This window comes from Hemitrygon akajei, chromosome 8 (genome assembly GCF_048418815.1).
Source record: "Hemitrygon akajei chromosome 8, sHemAka1.3, whole genome shotgun sequence".
NCBI classification, from domain to species: domain Eukaryota; kingdom Metazoa; phylum Chordata; class Chondrichthyes; order Myliobatiformes; family Dasyatidae; genus Hemitrygon; species Hemitrygon akajei.
The window spans coordinates 63,413,057-63,426,528 of NC_133131.1; the positions used below are offsets into that span (position 1 = coordinate 63,413,057).

At 51.0% G+C, this 13,472-nt stretch overlaps 1 protein-coding gene across 3 annotated transcripts in view; it reads right to left on the reverse strand.

The window, feature by feature from the left end:
• Positions 1 to 13,472, reverse strand: part of LOC140731936 (butyrophilin subfamily 1 member A1-like) — a 114,479-nt gene that overhangs the window by 10,427 nt on the left and 90,580 nt on the right. The gene's annotated exons all lie outside the window — the stretch shown is intronic.

Genomic DNA, 13,472 nt, shown 5'->3' on the forward strand with positions numbered 1-13,472 from the left:
GGGAGAGGAGGGAGAGAGAGAGAGTGGGGAAGAGAGGATAAAGAGCAAGAAGAAGAAGGGGACAGAGAGAGAGACAAAGGGAGAGAGAATGAGTGAGAGAAATGGAGAGAGAGCTGGAGAGTGAGGAAGAGAGATAGCAAGAGAGTGAGAGGGAGAGAGAAAGAGCATGAGAGTGGGGAAGGAAGAGATGGACAGAGAGAGAGAAGGGGACAGAGAGAAAAAGAGAATAGAAAGAGAGGAAGACAGTGAAAGAGAGAGAGGAAGAGGAAGAGAGAGAAAGAGAGGCGATTAAAGGGGGACAGATAGAGAGAGGAAGAGAGTGACAGACAGATAGAGAAAGAGGATGGGGGAGGAAGAGAACAGCGGGAGGGAGGGGAGACAGAGAGACAGGGGAATGGTGTGATAGGTAGAATAGCAAAAGGAGGAGAAAGAAAGGAAAGGAGGTAAGAGGCTGAGTTAGAGAAGATTGAGGGAAAATAAAATTGAAGGGAATGAAGAAAGGTAGGAGAGGGAAAAAATAATCGCTGACAGGAAGGGGTGTGGTGATTATGGAGAGGAAGTGGAGATTACAGGGAGGTGGGAAAGATTACAGGGAGGGGCGTGGTGATTACAGAGAGGGTGAGGAGATTATGGGGAGCTGGAAGAGATTACAGGGAGGGCTGTGGAGATTATGGAGAGGGTGTGGAGATTACAGAGAGGTGGGAGAGATTACAGGGAGGGGCGTGGTGATTACAGAGAGGGTGTGGTGATTACAGGGAGGGGTGTGGTAATCATGGAGAGGGTGTGGTGATTACAGGGAGGGCTGTGGAGATTATGGAGAGGGTGTGGAGATTACAGAGGGGTTGTGGTGATTATGGAGAGGGTGTGGAGATTACAGAGGGGTTGTGGTGATTATGGAGAGGGTGGGAGATTACAGGGAGGGCTGTGGAGATTATGGAGAGGGTGTGGAGATTACAGAGGGTGTGGTGATTATGGAGAGGGTGTGGAGATTACAGGGAGGAGTGTGGTGATTATGGAGAGGGTGTGGAGATTACAGGGAGGGGTGTGGAGATTATGGAGAGGGTGCGGAGATTACAGGGAGGGGTTGGGTGATTATGGAGAGGGTGTGGAGATTACAGAGGGGTTGTGGTGATTATGGAGAGGGTGGGAGATTATAGGGAGGGGTGTGGTGATTATGGAGAGGGTGTGGAGATTACAGAGGGGTTGTGGTGATTATGGAGAGGGTGTGGAGATTACAGAGGGGTTGTGGTGACTATGGAGAGGGTGTGGAGATTATAGAGGGGTTGTGGTGATTATGGAGAGGGTGTGGAGATTACAGGGAGGAGTGTGGTGATTATGCAGAGGGTGTGGAGGATACAGAGGGGTAGTGGTGATTATGGAGAGGGAGTGGAGATTACAGGGAGTGGTGTGGTGATTATGGAGAGGGTGTGGAGGTTACAGAGGGGTTCTGGTGATTATGGAGAGGGAGCGGAGATTACAGGGAGGGGTGTGGTGATTATGGAGAGAGTGTGCAGATTACAGAGGGGTTGTGGTGATTATGGAGAGAGAGTGGAGATTACAGGGAGGGGTGTGGTGATTATCGAGAGGGAGTGGAGATTACAGGGAGGGGTGTGGTGATTATGGAGAGGGAGTGGAGATTACAAGGAGGGGTGTGGTGATTATGGAGAGGGTGTGAAGGTGACAGAGGGGTTCTGGTGATTATGGAGAGGGAGTTGAGATTACATGGAGGGGTGTGGTGATTAAGGAGAGGGCGTGGAGATTACAGGGAGGGGTGTGGTGATTATGGAGAGGGTGGGGAGATTACAGGGAGGAGTGTGGTGATTATGGAGAGGGTGTGGAGATTACAGGGAGGGGTGTGGTGATTATGGAGAGGGTGTGGAGATTACAGGGAGTGGTGTCGTGATTATGGAGAGGGTGTGGAGATTACAGAGGGGTGTGGTGATTATGGAGAGGGAGTGGAGATTACAGGGAGGGGTGTGGTGATTATAGAGAGGGTGTGGAGATTACAGGGAGGGGTTGTGGTGATTATGGAGAGGGAGTGGAGATTACAGGGAGGGGTGTGGTGATTATGGAGAGGGAATGGAGATTACAGGGTGGGGTGTGGTGATTATGGAGAGGGTGTGGAGATTACAGAGGGGTGTGGTGATGATGAAGAGGCAGTGGAGTTTAAAGGGAGGAGTGTGGTGATTATGGAGAGGGTGTGGAGATTACAGCGGGGTTGTGGTGATTATGGAGAGGGAGTGGAGATGACAGAGAGTGGTTCTGGTGATTATGGAGAGGGTGTGGAGATTACAGGGAGGGTTGTGGTGAATATGGAGCGGGTGTTGAGATTACAGGGAGGGATGTGGTGATTATGGAGAGGGAGTGGAGATTACAGGGAGGGGTGTGGTGATTATGGAGAGGGAGTGGAGATTACAGGGAGGGTTGTGGTGATTATGGAGAGGGTGTGGAGATTACAGGGAGTGGTGTGGTGATTATGCAGAGGGTGTGGAGATTACAGAGGGGTGTGGTGATTATGGAGAGGGAGTGGAGATTACAGGGAGGGGTGTGGTGATTATGGAGAGGGAGTGGAGATTACAGGGAGGGTTGTGGTGATTATGGAGAGGGTGTGGAGATTACAGGGAGTGGTGTGGTGATTATGCAGAGGGTGTGGAGATTACAGAGGGGTGTGGTGATTATGGAGAGGGAGTGGATATTACAGGGAGGTGTGTGGTGATTATGGAGAGGGTGTGGAGATTACAGAGGGGTGTGGTGATTATGGAGAGGGAGTGGAGATTACAGGGAGGGGTGTGGTGATTATGGAGAGGGTGTGGAGATTACAGGGAGGGATGTGGTGATTATGGAGAGGGTGTGGAGATTACAGAAGGGTTGTGGTGATTATGGAGAGCGTGTGGAGATTACAGGGAGTGGTGTGGTGATTATGGAGAGGGATTGGAGATTACAGAGGGGTGTGGTGATTATGGAGAGGGTGTGGAGATTACAGGGAGGGGTGTGGTGATTATGGAGAGGGTTTGGAGATTACAGGGAGGGATGTGGTGATTATGGAGAGGGTGTGGAGATTACAGGGAGGAGTGTGGTGATTATGGAGAGGGAGTGGAGATTACAGGGAGGGGTGTGGTGATTATGGAGAGGGAGTGGAGATTACAGGGAGGGGTATGGTGATTATGGAGAGGGAGTGGAGATTACAGAGGGGTTGTGGTGATTATGGAGAGGGAGTGGAGATTACAGGGAAGGGTGTGGTGATTATGGAGAGGGAGTGGAGATCACAGAGGGGTGTGGTGATTATGGAGAGGGAGTGGAGATTACAGGAAGGGGTGTGGTGATTATGGAGAGGGTGTGGAGATTACAGAGGGGTGTGGTGATTATGGAGAGGGAGTGGAGATTACAGGGAGGGTTGTGGTGATTATGGAGAGGGTTTGGAGATTACAGAGAGGGGTGTGGTGATTATGGAGATGGTGTGGAGATTACAGAGGGGTGTGGTGATTATGGAGAGGGAGTGGAGATTACAGAGGGGTTGTGGTGATTATGGAGAGGGTGTGGAGATTACAGAGGGGTGTGGTGATTATGGAGAGGGAGTGGAGATTACAGGGAGGGTTGTGGTGATTATGGAGAGGGAGTGGAGATTACAGGGAGGGGTGTGGTGATTATGGAGAGGGAGTGGAGATTACAGGGAGGGTTGTGGTGATTATGGAGAGGGTGTGGAGATTACAGGGAGTGGTGTGGTGATTATGCAGAGGGTGTGGAGATTACAGAGGGGTGTGGTGATTATGGAGAGGGAGTGGATATTACAGGGAGGTGTGTGGTGATTATGGAGAGGGTGTGGAGATTACAGAGGGGTGTGGTGATTATGGAGAGGGAGTGGAGATTACAGGGAGGGGTGTGGTGATTATGGAGAGGGTGTGGAGATTACAGGGAGGGATGTGGTGATTATGGAGAGGGTGTGGAGATTACAGAAGGGTTGTGGTGATTATGGAGAGCGTGTGGAGATTACAGGGAGTGGTGTGGTGATTATGGAGAGGGATTGGAGATTACAGAGGGGTGTGGTGATTATGGAGAGGGTGTGGAGATTACAGGGAGGGGTGTGGTGATTATGGAGAGGGTTTGGAGATTACAGGGAGGGATGTGGTGATTATGGAGAGGGTGTGGAGATTACAGGGAGGAGTGTGGTGATTATGGAGAGGGAGTGGAGATTACAGGGAGGGGTGTGGTGATTATGGAGAGGGAGTGGAGATTACAGGGAGGGGTATGGTGATTATGGAGAGGGAGTGGAGATTACAGAGGGGTTGTGGTGATTATGGAGAGGGAGTGGAGATTACAGGGAAGGGTGTGGTGATTATGGAGAGGGAGTGGAGATTACAGAGGGGTGTGGTGATTATGGAGAGGGAGTGGAGATTACAGGAAGGGGTGTGGTGATTATGGAGAGGGTGTGGAGATTACAGAGGGGTTGTGGTGATTATGGAGAGGGTGTGGAGATTACAGAGGGGTGTGGTGATTATGGAGAGGGAGTGGAGATTACAGGGAGGGTTGTGGTGATTATGGAGAGGGTTTGGAGATTACAGGGAGGGGTGTGGTGATTATGGAGATGGTGTGGAGATTACAGAGGGGTGTGGTGATTATGGAGAGGGAGTGGAGATTACAGAGGGGTTGTGGTGATTATGGAGAGGGTGTGGAGATTACAGAGGGGTGTGGTGATTATGGAGAGGGAGTGGAGATTACAGGGAGGGTTGTGGTGATTATGGAGAGGGAGTGGAGATTACAGGGAGGGTTGTGTTGATTATGGAGAGGGTTTGGAGATTACAGGGAGGGGTGTGGTGATTATGGAGATGGTGTGGAGATTACAGAGGGGTGTGGTGATTATGGAGAGGGAGTGGAGATTACAGGGAGGGTTGTGGTGATTATGGAGAGGGTGTGGAGATTACAGGGAGGGGTGTGGTGATTATGGAGAGGGAGTGGAGATTACAGGTAGGGGTGTGGTGATTATGGAGAAGGAGTGGAGATTACAGCGAGGGGTGTGGTGATTATGGAGAGGGTGTGGAGATTACAGGGAGGCGTGTGGTGATTATGGAGAGGGTGTGGAGATTACAGAGGGATTGTGGTGATTATGTAGAGGGTGTGGAGATTAAGAGGGGTGTGGTTGTTATGGAGAGGGAGTGGAGATTACAGGGAGTGGTGTGGTGATTATGGAGAGGGTTTGGAGATTACAGGGAAGGGTGTGGTGATTATGGAGATGGTGTGGAGATTACAGAGGGGTGTGGTGATTATGGAGAGGGAGTGGAGATTACAGGGAGGGGTGTGGTGATTATGGAGAGGGTGTGTAGATTTCAGAGGGGTGTGGTGATTATGGAGAGGGAGTGGAGATTACAGGGAGGGGTGTGGTGATTATGTAGAACGAGTGGAGATTACAGGGAGTGGTGTGGTGATTATGGAGAGGGAGTGGAGATTGCAGGGAGGTGTGTGGTGATTATGGAGTGGGTGTGGAGATTACAGGGAGGGGTGTGGTGATTATGGAGTGGGTGTGGAGATTACAGGGAGGGGTGTGGTGATTATGGAGAAGGTGTGGAGATTACAGAGGGGTTGTGGTGATTATGGGGAGGGAGTGGAGATGACAGAGAGTGGTTGTGGTGATTATGGAGTGTGTCTGGATATTACAGAGGGTTGTGGGGATTATGGAGAGGGTGTGGGGATTATGGAGAGCGTGTGGAGATTACAGAGGGGTTGTGGTGATTATGGAGAGGGTGTGGAGATTACAGGGAGGGATGTGGTGATTAGGGACAGGGTGTGGAGATTGCAGGGAGGGGTGTGGTGATTATGGAGAGGGTTTGGAGATTACAGAGGGGTTCTGGTGATTATGGAGAGCGAGTGGAGATTGCAGGGAGGTGTGTGGTGATTATGGAGAGGGTGTGGAGATTACAGGGAGGGTTGTGGTGATTATGGAGAGGGAGTGGAGATTACAGGGAGGGGTGTGGTGATTATGGAGAGGGAGTGGAGATTACAGGGAGGGGTATGGTGATTATGTAGAGGGAGTGGAGATTACAGAGGGGTTGTGGTGATTATGGAGAGGGAGTGGAGATTACAGGGAGCTGTGTGGTGATTATGGAGAGGGAGTGGAGATTAAGAGGGGTGTGGTGGTTATGGAGAGGGAGTTGAGCTTACAGGCAGTGGTGTGGTGAATATGGAGAGGGAGTGGAGATTACAGGGAGGGGTGTGGTGTTTATGCAGAGGGTGTGGAGATTATAGGGAGTGGTGTGGTGATTATGGAGAGGGTGTGGAAATTACAGAGGGGTGTGGTGATTATGGAGAGGGAGTGGAGATTACAGGGAGCGTTGTGGTGATCATGGAGAGGGTGTGGAGATTACAGGGAGGGTTGTGGTGATTATTGAGAGGGATTGGAGATTACAGAGGGGTGTGGTGATTATGGAGAGGGAGTGGAGATTACAGGGAGGGGTGTGGTGATTATGCAGAGGGTGTGGAGATTACAGAGGGGTGTGGTGATTATGGAGAGGGAGTTGAGATTACATGGAGGGGTGTGGTGATTAAGGAGAGGGCGTGGAGATTACAGGGAGGGTTGTGGTGATTATGGAGAGGGTGTGGAGATTACAGAGGGTTGTGGTGATTATGGAGAGGGAGTGGAGATTACAGAGGGGTTGTGGTGATTATGGAGAGAGTGTGGAGATTACAGAGGGGTGTGGTGATTATGGAGAGGGAGTGGAGATTACAGGGAGGGGTGTGGTGATTATGGAGAGGGTGTGGAGATTACAGAGGGGTTGTGGTGATTATGGAGAGGGTGTGGAGATTACAGAGGGGTTGTGGTGATTATGGAGAGGGTGTGGAGATTACAGAGGGGTGTGGTGATTATGGAGAGGGAGTGGAGATTACAGGGAGGGGTGTGGTGATTATGGAGAGGGTGTGGAGATTACAGGGAGGTGTTGTGGTGATTATGGAGAGGGAGTGGAGATTACAGGGAGGGGTGTGGTGATTATGGAGAGGGAATGGAGATTACAGGGTGGGGTGTGGTGATTATGGAGAGGGTGTGGAGATTACAGAGGGGTGTGGTGATGGTGAAGAGGCAGTGGAGTTTAAAGGGAGGAATGTGGTGATTATGGAGAGGGTGTGGAGATTACAGCGGGGTTGTGGTGATTATGGAGAGGGAGTGGAGATGACAGAGAGTGGTTCTGGTGATTATGGAGAGGGTGTGGAGATTACAGGGAGGGTTGTGGTGATTATGGAGCGGGTGTGGAGATTACAGGGAGGGATGTGGTGATTATGGAGAGGGAGTGGAGATTACAGGGAGGGGTGTGGTGATTATGGAGAGGGAGTGGAGATTACAGGGAGGGTTGTGGTGATTATGGAGAGGGTGTTGAGATTACAGGGAGTGGTGTGGTGATTATGCAGAGGGTGTGGAGATTACAGAGGGGAGTGGGGATTATGGAGAGGGAGTGGAGATTACAGGGAGGGGTGTGGTGATTATGGAGAGGGAGTGGAGATTACAGGGAGGGTTGTGGTGATTATGGAGAGGGTGTGGAGATTACAGGGAGTGGTGTGGTGATTATGCAGAGGGTGTGGAGATTACAGAGGGGTGTGGTGATTATGGAGAGGGAGTGGATATTACAGGGAGGTGTGTGGTGATTATGGAGAGGTTGTGGAGATTACAGAGGGGTTGTGGTGATTATGGAGAGGGTGTGGAGATTACAGGGAGTGGTGTGGTGATTATGCAGAGGGTGTGGAGATTACAGAGGGGTGTGGTGATTATGGAGAGGGAGTGGAGATTACAGGGAGGGGTGTGGTGATTATGGAGAGGGTGTGGAGATTACAGAAGGGTTGTGGTGATTATGGAGAGCGTGTGGAGATTACAGGGAGTGGTGTGGTGATTATGGAGAGGGATTGGAGATTACAGAGGGATGTGGTGATTATGGAGAGGGTGTGGAGATTACAGGGAGGGTTGTGGTGATTATGGAGAGGGTTTGGAGATTACAGGGAGGGGTGTGGTGATTATGGAGAGGGTGTGGAGATTACAGGGAGGAGTGTGGTGATTATGGAGAGGGAGTGGAGATTACAGGGAGGGGTGTGGTGATTATGGAGAAGGAGTGGAGATTACAGGGAGGGGTATGGTGATTATGGAGAGGGAGTGGAGATTACAGAGGGGTTGTGGTGATTATGGAGAGGGAGTGGAGATTACAGGGAAGGGTGTGGTGATTATGGAGAGGGAGTGGAGATTACAGAGGGGTGTGGTGATTATGGAGAGGGAGTGGAGATTACAGGGAGGGGTGTGGTGATTATGGAGAGGGTGTGGAGATTACAGAGGGGTTGTGGTGATTATGGAGAGGGTGTGGAGATTACAGAGGGGTTGTCGTGTTTATGGAGAGAGAGTGGAGACTACAGGGTGGTGTGTGGTGATTATGGGGAGGGAGTGCAGATTACAGAGGGATTGTGGTGATTATGGAGAGGGTGTGGAGATTAAGAGGGGTGTGGTGGTTATGGAGAGGGTGTGGAGATTACAGGGAGTGGTGTGGTGATTATGCAGAGGGTGTGGATATTACAGGGAGGTGTGTGGTGATTATGGAGAGGGTGTGGAGATTACAGAGGGGTGTGGTGATTATGGAGAGGGAGTGGAGATGACAGGGAGGGGTGTGGTGATTATGGAGAAGGTGTGGAGATTACAGGGAGGGATGTGGTGATTATGGAGAGGGTGTGGAGATTACAGAGGGGCTGTGGTGATTATGGAGAGCGTGTGGAGATTACAGAGCGGTTGTGGTGATTATGGAGAGGGTGTGGAGATTACAGAGGGGTTGTGGTGATTATGGAGAGCGTGTGGAGATTACAGGGAATGGTGTGGTGATTATGGAGAGGGATTGGAGATTACAGGGGGGGGTGTGGTGATTATGGAGAAGGTGTGGAGATTACAGGGAGGGATGTGGTGATTATGGAGAGGGTGTGGAGATTACAGAGGGGTTGTGGTGATTATGGAGAGCGTGTGGAGATTACAGGGAGTGGTGTGGTGATTATGGAGAGGGATTGGAGATTACAGAGATGTGTGGTGATTATGGAGAGGGTGTGGAGATTACAGGGAGGGGTGTGGTGATTATGGAGAGGGTTTGGAGATTACAGGGAGGGGTGTGGTGATTATGGAGAGGGTGTGGAGATTACAGGGAGGGGTGTGGTGATTATGGAGATGGTGTGGAGATTACAGGGAGGGGTGTGGTGATTATGGAGAGGGTTTGGAGATTACAGGGAGGGGTGTGGTGATTATGGAGAGGGAGTGGAGATTACAGGTAGGGGTGTGGTGATTATGGAGAAGGAGTGGAGATTACAGGGAGGGGTGTGGTGATTATGGAGAGGGTGTTGAGATTACAGGGAGGCGTGTGGTGATTATGGAGAGGGTATGGAGATTACAGAGGGATTGTGGTGATTATGTAGAGGGTGTGGAGATTAAGAGGGGTGTGGTGGTTATGGAGAGGGAATGGAGATTACATGGAGTGGTGTGGTGATTATGGAAAGGGTGTGGAGATTACAGAGCGGTGTGGTGATTATGGAGAGGGAGTGGAGATTACAGGGAGGGTTGTGGTGATTATGGAGAGGGTTTGGAGATTACAGGGAGGGGTGTGGTGATTATGGAGATGGTGTGGAGATTACAGAGGGGTGTGGTGATTATGGAGAGGGAGTGGAGATTACAGGGAGGGTTGTGGTGATTATGGAGAGGGTGTGGAGATTACAGGGAGGGGTGTGGTGATTATGGAGAGGGAGTGGAGATTACAGGTAGGGGTGTGGTGATTATGGAGAAGGAGTGGAGATTACAGCGAGGGGTGTGGTGATTATGGAGAGGGTGTGGAGATTACAGGGAGGCGTGTGGTGATTATGGAGAGGGTGTGGAGATTACAGAGGGATTGTGGTGATTATGTAGAGGGTGTGGAGATTAAGAGGGGTGTGGTTGTTATGGAGAGGGAGTGGAGATTACAGGGAGTGGTGTGGTGATTATGGAGAGGGTTTGGAGATTACAGGGAAGGGTGTGGTGATTATGGAGATGGTGTGGAGATTACAGAGGGGTGTGGTGATTATGGAGAGGGAGTGGAGATTACAGGGAGGGGTGTGGTGATTATGGAGAGGGTGTGTAGATTTCAGAGGGGTGTGGTGATTATGGAGAGGGAGTGGAGATTACAGGGAGGGGTGTGGGGATTATGTAGAACGAGTGGAGATTACAGGGAGTGGTGTGGTGATTATGGAGAGGGAGTGGAGATTACAGGGAGGTGTGTGGTGATTATGGAGTGGGTGTGGAGATTACAGGGAGGGGTGTGGTGATTATGGAGTGGGTGTGGAGATTACAGGGAGGGGTGTGGTGATTATGGAGAAGGTGTGGAGATTACAGAGGGGTTGTGGTGATTATGCGGAGGGAGTGGAGATGACAGAGAGTGGTTGTGGTGATTATGGAGTGTGTCTGGATATTACAGAGGGTTGTGGGGATTATGGAGAGGGTGTGGAGATTACAGAGGGGTGTGGTGATTATGGAGAGGGAGTGGAGATTACAGGGAGGGGTGTGGTGATTATGGAGAGGGTGTGGAGATTACAGAGGGGTGTGGTGATTATGGAGAGGGAGTGGAGATTACAGGGAGGGGTGTGGTGATTATGGAGAGGGTGTGTAGATTTCAGAGGGGTGTGGTGATTATGGAGAGGGAGTGGAGATTACAGGGAGGGGTGTGGTGATTATGTAGAACGAGTGGAGATTACAGGGAGTGGTGTGGTGATTATGGAGAGGGAGTGGAGATTACAGGGAGGTGTGTGGTGATTATGGAGTGGGTGTGGAGATTACAGGGAGGAGTGTGGTGATTATGGAGAGGGAGTGGAGATTACAGGGAGGGGCGTGGTGATTATGGAGAGGGAGTGGAGATTACAGGGAGGGGTATGGTGATTATGTAGAGGGAGTGGAGATTACAGAGGGGTTGTGGTGATTATGGAGAGGGAGTGGAGATTACAGGGAGCTGTGTGGTGATTATGGAGAGGGAGTGGAGATTAAGAGGGGTGTGGTGGTTATGGAGAGGGAGTTGAGCTTACAGGCCGTGGTGTGGTGAATATGGAGAGGGAGTGGAGATTACAGGTAGGGGTGTGGTGTTTATGCAGAGGGTGTGGAGATTATAGGGAGTGGTGTGGTGATTATGGAGAGGGTGTGGAGATTACAGAGGGGTGTGGTGATTATGGAGAGGGAGTGGAGATTACAGGGAGGGTTGTGGTGATCATGGAGAGGGTGTGGAGATTACAGGGAGGGTTGTGGTGATTATGGAGAGGGAGTGGAGATTACAGAGGGGTGTGGTGATTATGGAGAGGGAGTGGAGATTACAGGGAGTGGTGTGGTGATTATGGAGAGGGTGTGGAGATTACAGGGAGTGGTGTGGTGATTATGCAGAGGGTGTGGAGATTACAGAGGGGTGTGGTGATTATGGAGAGGGAGTTGAGATTACATGGAGGGGTGTGGTGATTAAGGAGAGGGCGTGGAGATTACAGGGAGGGTTGTGGTGATTATGGAGAGGGTGTGGAGATTACAGAGGGGTGTGGTGATTATGGAGAGGGAGTGGAGATTACAGAGGGGTTGTGGTGATTATGGAGAGAGTGTGGAGATTACAGAGGGGTGTGGTGATTATGGAGAGGGAGTGGAGATTACAGGGAGGGGTGTGGTGATTATGGAGAGGGTGTGGAGATTACAGAGGGGTTGTGGTGATTATGGAGAGGGTGTGGAGATTACAGAGGGGTTGTGGTGATTATGGAGAGGGTGTGGAGATTACAGAGGGGTGTGGTGATTATGGAGAGGGAGTGGAGATTACAGGGAGGGGTGTGGTGATTATGGAGAGGGTGTGGAGATTACAGGGAGGTGTTGTGGTGATTATGGAGAGGGAGTGGAGATTACAGGGAGGGGTGTGGCGATTATGGAGAGGGAATGGAGATTACAGGGTGGGGTGTGGTGATTATGGAGAGGGTGTGGAGATTACAGAGGGGTGTGGTGATGGTGAAGAGGCAGTGGAGTTTAAAGGGAGGAGTGTGGTGATTATGGAGAGGGTGTGGAGATTACAGCGGGGTTGTGGTGATTATGGAGAGGGAGTGGAGATGACAGAGAGTGGTTCTGGTGATTATGGAGAGGGTGTGGAGATTACAGGGAGGGTTGTGGTGATTATGGAGCGGGTGTGGAGATTACAGGGAGGGATGTGGTGATTATGGAGAGGGAGTGGAGATTACAGGGAGGGGTGTGGTGATTATGGAGAGGGAGTGGAGATTACAGGGAGGGTTGTGGTGATTATGGAGAGGGTGTTGAGATTACAGGGAGTGGTGTGGTGATTATGCAGAGGGTGTGGTGATTATGCAGAGGGTGTGGAGATTACAGAGGGGAGTGGGGATTATGGAGAGGGAGTGGAGATTACAGGGAGGGGTGTGGTGATTATGGAGAGGGAGTGGAGATTACAGGGAGGGTTGTGGTGATTATGGAGAGGGTGTGGAGATTACAGGGAGTGGTGTGGTGATTATGCAGAGGGTGTGGAGATTACAGAGGGGTGTGGTGATTATGGAGAGGGAGTGGATATTACAGGGAGGTGTGTCGTGATTATGGAGAGGGAGTGGAGATTACAGGGAGGAGTGTGGTGATTATGGAGAGGGAGTGGAGATTACAGGGAGGGGCGTGGTGAATATGGAGAGGGAGTGGAGATTACAGGGAGGGGTATGGTGATTATGTAGAGGGAGTGGAGATTACAGAGGGGTGTGGTGATTATGTAGAACGAGTGGAGATTACAGGGAGTGGTGTGGTGATTATGGAGAGGGAGTGGAGATTACAGGGAGGTGTGTGGTGATTATGGAGTGGGTGTGGAGATTACAGGGAGGAGTGTGGTGATTATGGAGAGGGAGTGGAGATTACAGGGAGGGGCGTGGTGAATATGGAGAGGGAGTGGAGATTACAGGGAGGGGTATGGTGATTATGTAGAGGGAGTGGAGATTACAGAGGGGTTGTGGTGATTATGGAGAGGGAGTGGAGATTACAGGGAGCTGTGTGGTGATTATGGAGAGGGAGTGGAGATTAAGAGGGGTGTGGTGGTTATGGAGAGGGAGCTGAGCTTACAGGCCGTGGTGTGGTGAATATGGAGAGGGAGTGGAGATTACAGGGAGGGGTGTGGTGTTTATGCAGAGGGTGTGGAGATTATAGGGAGTGGTGTGGTGATTATGGAGAGGGTGTGGAGATTACAGAGGGGTGTGGTGATTATGGAGAGGGAGTGGAGATTACAGGGAGGGTTGTGGTGATCATGGAGAGGGTGTGGAGATTACAGGGAGGGTTGTGGTGATTATGGAGAGGGAGTGGAGATTACAGAGAGGTGTGGTGATTATGGAGAGGGAGTGGAGATTACAGGGAGGGGTGTGGTGATTATGGAGAGGGTGTGGAGATTACAGGGAGTGGTGTGGTGATTATGCAGAGGGTGTGGAGATTACAGAGGGGTGTGGTGATTATG